We start from the raw sequence: 14,781 nt of genomic DNA on the forward strand, positions 1-14,781 counted from the left end.
TTTTTTGTTTTTGTTTTTTTTCCTTTTTACGTTTTTGGTAATGTATTTTTGTTGGTAATGTTTTTTATGTGTTTTTTTTCCTTTTTTTTTCCTGATTGAATTTTATGTTTTGCTCATGTCAGTGTGCTAAATCATGAGACGACAATTTGGACAAGTTGCTGACTATTATATTCCTCCGGAAGAGTGGACGAACACACACATCAGTGCTGTATGGCGAGGGGATGAAAAGTTTGTTAAATTTGTTGAGAAATTTCTTACAAAAGAACAGTTGGTAATTTTGAAGAATCGTCCTTTTGGGAAATTTGTGGAATTACATAATATAAAAATGTCGGGTATCTTGGTGAATTTTATGTTGTTGTCGGAAGTTCAGTGTTCTGAAACCAATGAAATGCATTTTAATATACAAGATAAACTTGTGACATTTACAAAGCAATCATTTAAGAGAGTCACTGGGTTATCAATTACTGAACCTCCTAGATCTTTCTATGCTAAATATAATAAAACCAATGGCAGTCGTCTTTTGAGAAGATATTTTGGTGTTGGAGATGGTAAAAGGAATTTGGAAGTGAGGGATTTGAAGAATGTGATGAGTGCTGAAAATGTAGATTTTGAAGATGACCTTGATGCGATGATGCTAGCAGAGGTATACATTCTTGATCGTGTTTTATTGGGCGGTAGAATTGATAAAACGGTGTTGTGGCAGCATATTGTATACATAGAGGACACTGAATTGTTTGAGCAGTTTAATTGGGGGTCTTTGTGTTTTGCCGAACTCCTGAGGTGTTTCAAATCAATATATAAGCAAGGGACAAACAGACATACCATTGATTATGGTGTTGTTGGTTTTGTTTTTGGCTTTAGTGTTTGGGTTTGGTCTTGGTTCAATGACTATCGCAAACAATATGTTGATATTATTGGCAATTGTCGTGAACCTCTGATGTTGTCGTATGTCAGCAAGAAATCTCCACATTTCAATGAGGTGAAGAAATTGCTTGTATCCGAAGAGTACACGAGTGGAAAGGTAATGGTGTTTATTGCCCTTTACTTTTCGTTTAACTTTTAATGTGGTTTTTCTTTTTCTATTTTGATGTCATTATTTATTATTATTGTTGTATAGATTTTATTTCAATAGCGAGGTAAAGGGGTGGTTGATGAATCTCCGGACAATTCAAGTGCTGATGAAAGTGAATCTGAAGATGCCAATATTGCTGGCAAATCCAGTGAAAGCTCTTCTCTAGAGCGTCGCATTGAGGTATTTCTCACGGGTCCTCTCTGTTTTTCCTGTAAAAAGTTTTGTTCCTTTTTTTTTCTCTTGAGTTTAACACTTTGTTGTATTTGTTTATATTCACAGTTCCTGGAAAATGTTTGTGATGTTAAATTGGACAGGATTTTGAATAATCAACAGAAGGAGAAGGCCCGGATAGATCAGCTGATTTCTGCTTTGCAAAAAGCAGGGTTAAATTTTGAATCCCAAACTGCTTCTCATGCTGAAAATGTTCGTCGACATGTTGATTCTCCTCGTCATGTTGAAAAGGGTAGGCGCAAGAGCACAAGATCTGTTCGTAAAAGTGCTGCTGCTAAAAGGAAAACTAAACAAGTCATGCCTCGTAAAAATGTTGAGCTATCTTCCGTTGGGCAACGAAGAAGATCGGTGCAGTATGATGTTGAGGAAGATGTTGCTGATCTTGAACAGGCATTTTGGGAATCTGAAACTGCCACCGGAGACGAGGGGGGCAACGGTGTTGATTTGTCTAATGTTGAGGGTGAAAGTAATCAAGAAATTCAGATGGAAGATGTGCAAGCCGGTTCTAGTGAAAGAACCGTTGATGAGACAGAGTTGGGAGGCAAAATCCTGTTTTACAAGAAAAGAAAATTACGCAAAACATTACAAGATGCAAATGCTTCTCTAAATGTGGCATTTGAAGATGTTTTTGGAGAAAGCTAAGCAAATGTGACATGTCCCATGGAGACAGATGTTGAACAAGTTGAATCTCTAAATGCAACCGAAAATGTTGAGGCTGAATTGCCTTCGGTAATTTTACATTTATACTTTGTTGTTTTCTAAATCTAAGTTGCCTGGCACACTTTTCTGGTAGTTGACACTTTGTGTGCTCTTTTTTGTTTCCCCATATGCAAATGATAGTTTTGCCTGTCCTGGCATAATCCCCTTTTTTATTGCAACTCATGTTCTGCCTACTCCGGCATACTACCTTTTTCACAAAGTTATATTTCTGCCTACACTGGCATACTTTCACATTTTATATGCAAACTCATGTTCTGCCTCCTCCAGCATACTCATCTTTTTTGGAAAGTTATTTTCTGCCCACTCCGGCATACTTTTACTTTTTGAAACTTAAATCTTGCCCCTTCCGGCATACTTTTCCCTTTTTCAAGCATAAGGTTTGCCCCTTCCGGCATATTTTTTCAAAACTTGTTCATAAATCTTTTACCACTTTCAGAATTTGTTAATTTTTTATTTTAATATTTTTGTTTCGATGATGGATGTTGTGTTTCTTAATTTGTTACTTTATGTAGGTTGTTGTGGAGGAACAATTTGCCAGTGAACAGTTTGGTGACGCCAATCGTGAAGAATCCAACGTTTCTCCACCGAAAGAACATATGCTTGAAAATCTTGAGCAAATTCAAGATGAAGATGTGGTGGTTTCTGATCATCTCGAACGAGATTTATCTCCTGCCAGAGATGATAGGATAGAAGAGGGTGATACGTTGGTGTCGCCTCATCATGATGAATCCATTGTATCTCAAGCTGAAGGAAATGCAACTGGAAATGCAACTGGAAATGTTGAGGCTGAATTGCCTTTGGTAAATTTACATTCTATACTTTGTTGTTTTTAACACTTTGTTTGCTCTTTTCTGTTTTGCTTATGCAAATGATAGTGTTGCCCCTCCTGGCATAATCAACCCTTTTATTGCAAACTCGTTTTCTCTCTACTCCGGCATACTATCTTTTTTCGCAAAGTTATATTTCTGCCTACACTGGCATACTTTTAGTTTTTGAACTTAGCTCTTGCCCCTTCCGGCATACTTTCACATTTTATATGGAAGCTCATGTTCTGCCTTCTCCGGCATACTCATCTCTTTTGGAAAGTTATTTTCTGCCGTCTCCGGCATACTTTTACTTTTTGAAACTTAAATCTTGCCCCTTCCGGCATACTTTTTTCTTTTTCAAGCATAAGGTTTGCCCCTTCCGGCATATTTTTCGAAATTTGTTCATAAATTTTCCTTTTTGTGAACCTAATTTCTGCTTGTTTCGACATAATTTTCAATCTTTTACCACTTGCAGAATTTGTTTATTTTTTATTTTAATATTTTTGCTTTGATGACGGATGTTGTGTTTCTTAATTTGTTACTTTATGTAGGTTGTTGAGGAGGAACAATTGAGCGTTGAACAGTTTGGTGACGCCAATTGCGAAGAATCCATTGTATCTCCACCAAAAGGAGATATGGCTCAAAATCTTGAGCAAACAACACTTGAAAATCTTGAGCATATAAGACGTGAAACACCTGAAGCTCAAGTTTCTAACGAGGGTGATGAACACGATGTTGTTCCTCATATTGGGGTTATGCCCGAGCCTATTAATGCAGTTGAGCCATTGAGGAGCGAACCAGCCAATGCAGACCTGCCCGAGCCTATTAATACGGTTGAGCCATTGAGGAGCGAACCAGCCAATGCAGACCCGGTTCAAGTCAATACTCCAAGGGAGTCCGCTGTTGTTGATGGAAAGGGTGAGAACTCTCAAGGAATGGAGGACAATTTTCGATATGTGTCCTTTGAAGATATTGTAAATGTCGCTTCTTCCGCTGTCAAAGAGAGTACTGTTAGTCAAACCCCTCCTATTGCTGAAGAAGAACCTGTTGTTGAAGTGGCGGAAGTGCTATCTTCCTTGAAGACAAGGCGCCAGAGGAAAAGGAAAGTAGTGGGTGATACCCCGGCACCCGGATGGATGCTATATTCTGGACGAAACGATCTTCCTTTTGGGTCACGGAAGGACGAAAGTGACTGGGATGAACAGTACATAAGGATGTGCCCATTCCATTACTTCAAAAGCAAAATTGCCGTGACCTTTTGGAAAAAATTTATCAATCCTCAAAATCTTCCAGCAAGTAGATTTCGACCTACTGGGTAAGTTTTTAGTTATTGTGTGCTTTCTTAAAAGTTATTTTCTGCCGACTCCGGCATACTTTTACTTTTTGAAACCCAAATCTTGCCCCTTCCGGCATACTTTTCCCTTTTTCAAGCATAAGGTTTGCCTCTTCCGGCAAACCTTATTCATAAAATTTCCTTTCTGTGAACCAAACTTCTGTTTGTATTTTTGTAATTTTTGTTCCCTTTTCTTTAATTAGGGAAGAAGATGAGGTAATGTATCCTGGAAAGTTGAACCAACTGAGTGAAGTTTATAAGTTGGGTGATGTTGAGCCAAAATATAGGATGTTTTTTTTGGAGCTGTACCATGATGTCTATGCGCTTAATGATGAGGTTCGTGATTGTCTTTTACTTTTTCTTTTCTTATTTTTCTATTAGTTATTGCTTCTTGCTTTTTTTTTTCTTTATTGCTGAATCGCTAATTTTTTTTCCTTAACACAGCATATTGATGTGATGCTATATTATTTGAGAAAGAAAATGATGTATCATCCTCCAGCTGCCAATGTTGTTAAGTACACAACCGTAGATATGATGTTTGATAAGCTTGTGCAATTTGACATCAATAGATACTACCAAGACCCGGTTAATTACCACTGGTATGCTGGCGGCAGTGATGATGCATTTTTGCTGAGTAATATTGTGTATGGGCAAAGAGGAAAATGTGGTATATCGTGGGAGAATGTCGACAGGGTATTAATTCCTATTTGCCCAGGATATGATGATCCTAAAGCAATTTCTCACTATGTACTTGCTGTTTTTATGATTGATGAGCGTAAATTGGTAGTTTATAACTCACTCAATCATAATGATGATCGTTTGGTTCGCATTCTCGAGGCCTACTGTGGTATGATCCCTAAGTTGTTGGAGGTCAATGGTTTTCAATTATTCAGGCCATCATACAATAACTTCAGTAATCTGACATATACCTGGGCTGCCTGTCCAAAGCAAGGATCGTACGTTTCATTCTTATTTTTTTTTAGCTTTTTCCATTGTTTTTTGTTGATTTTTATTTTTGTTTATTGTTTTTGGTTTTCTGTTGTTCTAAAACATCTCTCTTTTATGACTTTCAGAGATTATAATTGTGGTCGTTTTTTGATCAAGTTTGCTGATATGCTGATTAGTGGTGAAAATCCTGCTGATTGGGATGGTTCTGGTTTGATGGACTACATGAAAGAGTGGTCAATCAATTTGGTTTGTCATGGGAAAGATAAGCTGAAAAAGGGTTATGACACGCCACCAGATACAGCTGGAAGTGATTATCATGAGCATAACAATATGGAGTGTGATTATGAGATGAAAAAGAGAGCAAGATCTGTGAAGAAAGCAAAAATATAGTTTGTTTTAGTTGAGCTAGATCTGTGAAGAAAGGAAAAAAATAGTTTGTTTTAGTTATTTTTGCACCATGTATTTTTTTTTCGTGCGCCCTTAGTGTTTTTTGTAAATGTTATAAGATTGTATAGTTTGTTTGTGTTATAAATTTCAACTTTAAGCCCCTTTGTAATTTGATGGTGTTCATTTTTAATCTCAACTTCTCTGTTCATAAAAGCTGTTATTTTGTTGAAAATTCCAAGTTATGCCCCTTCCATCACAACTTCATGGTGGTTGTGTAACAGAATTTTGCCGGGGTCGGCATAGTTTCTCATTTTGTAAATAGAAGTTCTGCCGATTACGGCATAATTTAAGTTAAGAAAAGTTGCCAAAACCAGCAACAAAGACAAACCCTTTGAAGTTATTAACCAGCCAAAAATGCATTTATTGGGGATTATTTGTCACGTAATGCTGTTATTTTGTTGAAAACCAAAGTTATGCCCTTTGCATCACAACTTTATGATGGTTATGTAATAGGAGTTTGCCGGGGTCGGCATACTTTGTCATTTTATGAATAGAAGTTCCGCCCATTCCGGCAGAAATTAAGTTTGTATAGTTTGTTTGTGTTATAAATTTCAACTTTAAGCCCCTTTGTAATTTGATGGTGTTCATTTTTAATCTCAACTTATTTGTTCATAAAAGCTGTTATTTTGTTGAAAATCCAAGTTATGCCCTTTCCATCACAACTTCATGGTGGTTGTGTAATAGAATTTTGCCAGGGTCGGCATAGTTTCTCATTTTGTAAATAGAAGTTCTGTCCATTACGACATAATTTAAGTTCAGAAAAGTTGCCAAAACCACCAACAAAGACAAACCCTTTAAAGTTATTGACCAGCCAAAATGCATTTATTGGGGATTATTTGTCACGTAATGCTGTTATTTTGTTGAAAACCAAAGTTATGCCCTTTGCATCACAACTTTATGATGGTTATGTAATACGAGTTTGCCGGGGTCGGCATACTTTGTCATTTTATGAATAGAAGTTCTGCCCTTTCAGGTAGAAATTAAGTTCAGAGAACTTGCCACAATCAGCTACAAAGACAAAACCTTTTAACTTTTTTGACCAGTCAGAATGCATTTTATTGGGATTAGTTGAGACGCCAACTATTTGGGCAGTCAAACGCATTTATTAACTTTAATTAAATGTATTTTGACTATACTTATGAATTTACACTATAAATTAGACCATTTTTATATTCACTCACATTTTATCTCTTTCTTATACAACTTTTGCCACATAACAATGGATGTGAATTTCGAGAAAAGGTTAAGCAGGTCCTATGTCCTTAACGATGACTTTGTATGTGTAAATGTTATCACGAAACTTTTTTGTTTTCATCTGGGTTTTTATTCCATTCATCCTTATTTTTAGTAATAATTTTGTGTGTTTATTTCGTTGCAGATCCTTCCAAATGACATCTCAGACAGTCTTCCGAACTCTGAATGCGAAGCCTATGTGCTTTATGGTCGGCATTACTACAAGATGACTTACAAAGTTGGTGCATATCGGCGCCTTTGCCAGGGGTGGAAAGAATTTGTTGATACCAATGGGCTGCAGGAAGGAGATACTCTATGCTTTTGGCTTGTTGAGTGCAATGCTGGCATAGGGATTATTGTTAAGAAGAAGGAGGAGATTGTAGTTATAGACTAGATATGCTCATTATTTTTGTTTTAGTATGAATGAATTTTTATTTTTAGTCTATGTTTTTTTTTTTTTGTTGCAAAATTTGTATGAATGAAATTTTACTATGAATGAATGAAATATTTTACTTAATGTTAATTGTGTTGTGCTGAATGTTTTTTCCAATTTTTCAGCATTTTAAAATATTTTATAAACAACAAAGCACATAAGTATGCCCCTAACAGCATACTTATTTATTTTGTAAGCGGAAGACATGCCAGTTCCGGCATAAATGTAAAACTTGAAAATAACAGAGAGAAGGAATATTGTTATGTCCCAAGGCACACATATATTAAACTTACCAGGATGTAGTCTTTGAGATACCAATTTTGTTTTGCCATTTTCCCCGGCAAAAACTATTATACCTGTCAGAGGAGGCATAAATTATAAAACTGGATAATTAAAGTTGATGATATTTTTTCTTTTTCCTCAATGTTTTATGGTAGAGAATTGTAGATTTCATGTAGGGACATTTATCTGTTGCTATTATATAGTCTTTTATTATCAGCAACAAGAAGATAACAACTTAATAAAAGAAAACAATAAAAGAAAGAATGGACAGAAGAATAAATGAGTGATAAGATGCTTGAAGTCTCAGTCTTAGTAATACCAAAGTTTTGCCATTTCTTTCAGGCAGAGTGTGCATTATGCGTCAAGAATCATAAGATAAATTCATATAAACCATGTATAAGAGTGTGATGTTAGGATGACAATTTCCTCTTCCTGTATCTTCTTGAATATGGATTGAGAGCTGGACTGTGGTTACAGGTTTCCCTAGTGTGTCCAAAGAACTTGCATCTACCACATCTGTATGTGTACTTTGTTGATTCTCTTCTTGGGCGATATCTTTTTGTTTGTTTTCTTCCAGGTCTTATTTTAACATCAGGCGACGTTATTTTAATATCCATAATGTTTTGTGGAATAATCCATGAGTCTTGATTTCCAACTGATAGTATTTCACCTTTGTATGTCTCTTGGCAGGCTTGTTTCTTGAACCAGTCCGCACAGTATGTAGATTTTGGCAAACTTCTTTTGTCTATAACTGCCATGGCATGTGTGCACGGTAACTCGTCAGTTTGGAACTCCAAGCACTCACAAGTCATATTCTTCAGGTCTACATTGTATTGATATCCTTCATCTTTCACAACAAATTTGACGGGAGTTATGTTTTCTACCTGTGGAAATTGACAATATAAATGAGTGATATTTTTTGTGGCAATTTTCAGATTATATGAGAGTTATGCCCTTTCCGGCATACTTCCTGTACATTGAAAATAAGATTCTGCCCCTTCCGGCAGAACTAAGTATAAAATAGGGTCATAGTTGTTCCTTTGTCCAGCATAACTTTTGTGTTTGGTTAATTTTAAACTATACATTGCTCATAAAACTAAGATTGAAGTGTGTTGGTAAAATCTACTTACTTTCATTGTGAGCATAAAAACAGTGTAATAGTTATGCCCTCACCGGCATAATTCCATGCTAGTTAATACAAGTGTCTGCCCCTTCCGGCAGAATGAAGTATAAAAATAGGGTGATAGTTTTTCCTTTATCCAGCATAACTTTTGTGTTTGGTTAAAATTAAACTATGAATTTCTCACCAAACTAATATTGAAGTGTGTGTTGGTAAAATGTACTTACTTTCATTGTGAAGCCTCTACTTATCTTTTCAAGCAGAATCTTTTCAGCCCAACATGTCAGGTCATGGGACGGTCCTGTTGCGTCCAATTTTCTCTGGTAAAACCAATTTTGCAGCTTGTTCTGGATGTAATCAATACATGCCATTATTGGCAACTCCCTTGCTTTCCTCAATACAGAATTCATTGTCTCGACATTGTTTGTTGTGAGCATGTTGTAACACCTGTTGGTGTGGAATGAACGTGCCCATCTTTCCGGTGGTTCTTCTTCTATGTATTCTGCAGCTTTTGAGTCGATTTGTTGTATCTGTGACATAGAGGTACGAAACTCTGCCTGTTTGTAGGTAGTTGCTGCATTGTAGAACAGTGATAGGGTCGCTTCGGATGGGAAATATTTTTGCAAGTTCTTCTCCATGTGGTAGATGCATATTCCATGCTGGGTATTTGGATACAGTTCTTTGATTGCAGTTGCAATTGACGAGTGGCGATCGGAAAGAATTGATAGGTCTTTGCGCGTGCCAAACACCTTTTTCACATGTCTGAAGAACCACCTGTAGGATTCATTATTCTCAGAGTCAGCAATACCAAATGCGAGAGGAAATATGCTGTTGTTTCCATCTTTTGCTACTGCTATCATGAGCACACCGCAGTATTTTGATTTCAAGAAGGTTGCATCCACCATCATTACTGGTCTGCAGTGTTTCCAACCCTCAATTGATGCTCCATACGCGAAAAAAGCATATTTAAACTTATTGTCAGCGGTCCATTTGATGTTAGCAACTGTTCCAGGATTTCTTAATTTCATCATGTGAAGATATTGCGGTAGAAGTGTGTAGTTATTTTCTGGGCTTCCTCTTATGACATTATAAGCGTGTTGGAGGGAACGCCATGCTTTGTGGTAACCAATGTGCAAGCCATATCTGCTTCTCATTTCTTCAATGACAAATTTGGGTGTTATCTCTTGTAGTGTATGGCGTACTAGGTCTGTAATGTATTCCGCTATGACTTTTGAAGTTGCATTCCTCATGTCAGAGGTGATGAAATTTATTGAACAACTATGTCTCTTTTCAAAGTTAACTACTTTGAAAAGTTCTGATCCTCTGAACCTTGAACTGTGGAAACGCCAAATGCAGGTTGGATCAACACATCTGATGTAATACCGTTGCGTGCATGACTTTTCTACCTTGTACTGTTGATGATGAGTAATTGCAACGTTATTCATGCACTTTTTCACGGTATCTTTGTCTTTGAATAGAATGCCAACTTCTATTTGATCAATCGATGCACTAGGTGTCAAAATTTGTGTATCATTTTGTATCCTCTTCCTTTTTAGTGTCTTTGTTTTGTTGCATGGCTGTGTTTGTGTCTCTTCAACTGTCATGCTCTGAGTAAGTGATACAACATTCATTGAAGTTGGATGCTGAGAAAGGTCATTGTTTACAACTTGCTCAATGTTTGGCAGTTGCCATTGTAGCTGCTGAGGTGTCTAGTTAGGAGTTACTATCTCGCTCTGCTCAAGTGGAATCCCAAGGTTATGTCCAATAGGGCTGTGTTGTTCGTCATCCAATCCAACTTCAGACATGTCTTCTTCATAAGCAATGCAGAGTTGTCTGCCAATTTCCTCTATGGTTTGTCCTTCTGTCATTAGGATAGATTCATTATGATGTTCTTGTAATGGGTTGTCCTCCGCATCAGCTGAATCGAACTCTAATATGAAACGGGAATTCCTGAAGTTGTCATTGTTGTTGAGCAGGTACAAGCAAGTGTGAAGATCAATGTCGTTTGTTACACGCATCCCTTTGGATGTTTTCTCACTGGTGTCAAACCATATGTTGGCCTCTTTTTGCTGAGTATCTTGTGTATGCCCCGCAAATATCTGTTGAGTGAATTGTTGAAAATTTACACCATCATTGACAAGTATTAGCTTGGTTTCATGATTAACATAATTGTAGGCGGCGTCCTATTTGCCGTTGAAGGCTACGTGGATGCATCTTGGTGTCATTTTTTTTTGTTAAACTTCCTGCATAAAGAGAGATTCACTTGAGAAAAAAACAAAATGAAATGTATTTAAGTTGTTAGTTTTGAAAATTTAAGTTCTGCCCTTCCCAGCAGGCTTTGTATGTAAAGTCATGAAGTATGCCTGAAACGGCATACTCTACCATTTTGTAAACAGAAGTTCTGCCGCTACCAGCATTCTTCAAAAACGGAGTAATTGTTTCTGCAACAGTTATTCCAATGAAATTGCAACAGTTATTTTCATGAAACTGAAAAACCTCCTCTGTCTTTATCCAATTTAAATCAAATCCATGCAACAGATATTCCAATTTAAAATGGACTAATTTATACTTCTATATAAACCAACACAACTTTGAAGAAGGAAAAAAAAACACTTTACTTCTGAAAACCAGATATAATCACATACAAAATGAACCAAAATCAACATATTGTACATGTTAATGGTGGCCACGGGCAAGCACATGAACATGCCCATCCTCATAACCAAATCCATCCTAATATTGCAAATTTGCAAATTACTCATGAAATTGCTGATATCAAAAGAGATATAGATTTTCTGAGGGCTCTTTATGGTGCTCTAAGTAGAGAAAATGATGATCTGCGAAGAGAATTACGATTTGTAAGGCAGAGGTTATTCCAGCACACTGGCCAAGTTGACGATGGGGCAATTTGGAATGGGTACACGTGAAATTAGAACTAATGATGGTAGTTTGGTACTTATGAAGTTAGGATTTTATGTTTTGTGGATATATATATATATATTTAAATGTATGTTAATGAAGTGTAAGTTTATTTAGGTTTGTAGAATTTTACTTTAATGGCTTCTAAAGAGAAGTATTGCCTTCTACGGCATACTTGTTCAGGAGTTTGTTCAGAACTTTGCCAGTAACGACATACTCTACTACTTTGTAAATTGTACTTTTGCCTTCTCCGGCATACTTGTTATTAAATTGGTTCAGAACATTGCCGTTAACGGCATACTCTACTCCTGTAAATTGAACTTTTGCCTCCTCCGACATAAGCACTTTTTGTTTTGCTGATGATAATGCAGTAATTGTTTTTGGTTAAAAAAAAAATAAAAAAATGAAAACCTCCTCTACCTTCATCCAATTTAAATCAAATGCCTGCAACAGTTATTCCAATTTAGAGGATTGACGCAATTGGACTAATTTATACTTCTACATAAACCATAACTTTTGCCTTCTCCGGCATACTTGTTATGAAATTGGTTCAAAACATTGCCGTTAACGGCATACTCTACTCTTTTGTAAATTGAACTTTTGTCTCCTCCGGCATAATCAATTTTTGTTTTGCTGATGATAATGCAGTAACTGTTTTTGGTTTAAAAAAAATAAAATGAAAACCTCCTCTACCTTCATCCAATTTAAATCAAATGCCTGCAACAGTTATTCCAATTAGAGGATTGACGCAACTGGACTAATTTATACTTCTACATAAACCAGAACTTTTGCCTTCTCCGGCATACTTGTTATGAAATTGGTTCAAAACATTGCCGTTAACGGCATACTCTACTTTTTTGTAAATTGAACTTTTGCCTCCTCCGGCATACTTGTTCTAAATTTGCACACAGTTTACCTTAATTCAAGTTTAAATCGATAAGCATTGCCTGATTTAAATTGAATTTACTATAATTACAATTTCAAGTAAATAAGCATTGTATACTAATTTAATTAAGGTATAAAGTAATTAAAATCAGAACAAAGCATTAAATCCAATTGATTCTATTTTGCTGAATAATTTTATCATGCGTAATGTCATCTGTTTCTTAATAATCAGGTCGTAGAAGATGATCTTTTTCAAATATTAACAATCTAAACTCAATAAAATCGTTAAATTGAGTTGAATTAAGATTTGTACCTTTTACTGATGTTGTAGCAGCAAAATCAATGGAGAAATCTGGCTTGAAACAACGATTTGAATAATTGAGAAATCTGGTTTGGGAACGAAGTTGGGCTGAGTTAACGATAGAAGGATTTGAGAATAACGATTTTTGTTATGTTTTATATGTAACGGTTAGGGGTAGTAATGTCTTTTTACTATGTTAATTTTGCTCGGAAGGGCAATAATTAAAGACCACCATTTTGAGGGGCAAAATCTAAAGACCAGCCCAAAAGAGGGGCATTCGCGCCAATTGCCCACCTGGGACGGCTCAAGCATAAGGCAACCGAAGTCTTTGCCATAATTAGGCCCCAAAGTTATGAAGGCCCCATTTTTTACTAATAAATAATTAATTATTCTTAAAAATTGAGTATTTTAAATGGAAAAGTACAATATTAGTATTTTCTTTTTCTAAATATCTATATTGCTTATATAAAATTGTAGAAGGAAAAATTTCAAATTGCAAAAACTAGTTTGAACCAGTTTTTGGGTGAATTTTTCTTCCACTTATAAAATTTGAACTATTTTTCAAGTAAAATGCATGTTCAAACATAACTTCAATTTTTAAAATCTATTTTTAATACAACTTCAAAAGCTTTCTTTTCAATTTCAACCAAATCTATATCCAAACGCTAGCTTAGTAATTTTTTGTTTCTCCTAAAGGCCTACATTACATATATAATAATGTTAGTAGTTTCTGTTAGAATGTCTTTGTGGAAATAATAAAAGCTTACCAAAAGATTAACATGTCTCTAGAGAGACAATTTTTCTTAGAAAGTTTTTCAAGCCTCTCATTGAAATTTGACTTTAGGCCACAAATATTATTGAGCCGCCTATGATTGTGAGTGAAATAACAATCCCGAAATTATTAATTCTGGAATAAAACAACAATGTCAATGATGTTTTTCTTCAAAGCTCTTCTTTCAAAGTCTTTAAGAAGATCAATATTAAAATTGAAAATATAAATTTATTCAATTTTTTCTAATGTAAAACCAAACACATATATATGTTATATCCTATTTTATTTTATTTTATTTATAGTTTAATAAATAATTACTTACTGGTAAAATATTATTTCCTCTGTCTTAATTTATGTGACACTTTTTGCATTTCGAGATTCAAACATTTTTTTTTAACGTAATTTTTTCATATATTCTTTTTTAAAAATATTTTAAATTGTTACTCATAATACCTTTTACATAGTTTCCAAATCTATAAGTTTTAATTTAAAGAAGTTGAAGAATTTATAATCAAAATTAAACTGTTGAACTCTCGAAATTCGAAGGCCGACACATAAATTAGACCAAAGGGAGTTATTAAATAAAATAACCCCATTATGCAAAAAATATAAAAGAGAGAAAACAAAACTGGCTACTAGTATAAAATTGGAAACACCAAAATCATTATTATTACTTTAAAATAAGACTGGGTATTGAAATCCAGAAACTCGTGTAGCTGGAAAACGTTGAACATCAGGTCAGCTTTTTATTGATGTAATTATTCTTTGATTGACCAGTATTCGAATGCATACCGGATCAATATTGATCTTTTGTTGTTGATCAATTATGTTTTCATTACCCAACACAACTCCAACTTATTCTGATCTGATTTCAACCTCTAAATTACATTTGGATCTTTGCTTGCTTCAATCTTTGAATATTTTGTGAGTATAAATTGATTGATTTCCTTTTACTTTCTTATTTTTAAAGTGATCCGTCAACTCTTACAGGGTTTTCTTCATTAATTTTTGTTTTCTTTGATTCACAATATATCAATTAATTAGTTGCTGAAATGATTTCTTTTCAAGTTTCAAATATTCCGCTTTTCTTCTTCCAAATTATAATATTGGTAATGAGTTACATGGTAAAGTCTGTTGTTTTGGGAGGTTAAGTCGTAAAACTTTACCAAATTAATGAATGCAAGGCATGTATCTTTCATACACAATTTATCAGTTAATCATGATACTTTAAATTGTACTCCCTCCGTCCCAATTCATGTGAAGGTGTTTGACCGGGCAC

At 35.2% G+C, this 14,781-nt stretch overlaps 1 protein-coding gene across 3 annotated transcripts in view; it reads left to right on the forward strand.

Moving 5' to 3' along the window:
* The first annotated feature begins 14,103 nt into the window (after positions 1-14,103).
* The window catches only part of LOC132611525 (probable phosphoinositide phosphatase SAC9), a 28,935-nt gene continuing 28,257 nt past the window's right edge, over positions 14,104-14,781 (forward strand). For 2 of the 3 annotated variants that reach the window (XM_060325947.1, XM_060325949.1), the window contains exon 1: positions 14,104-14,239. The gene's annotated coding sequence lies outside the window, so the exon portion shown is untranslated. Of the gene's footprint in view, positions 14,240-14,281; positions 14,427-14,781 lie in introns of those variants that run through there. The other variant, XM_060325948.1, reaches the window with a different exon arrangement.

The sequence above is a fragment of the Lycium barbarum genome, chromosome 9, assembly GCF_019175385.1.
Source record: "Lycium barbarum isolate Lr01 chromosome 9, ASM1917538v2, whole genome shotgun sequence".
NCBI lineage: Eukaryota > Viridiplantae > Streptophyta > Magnoliopsida > Solanales > Solanaceae > Lycium > Lycium barbarum.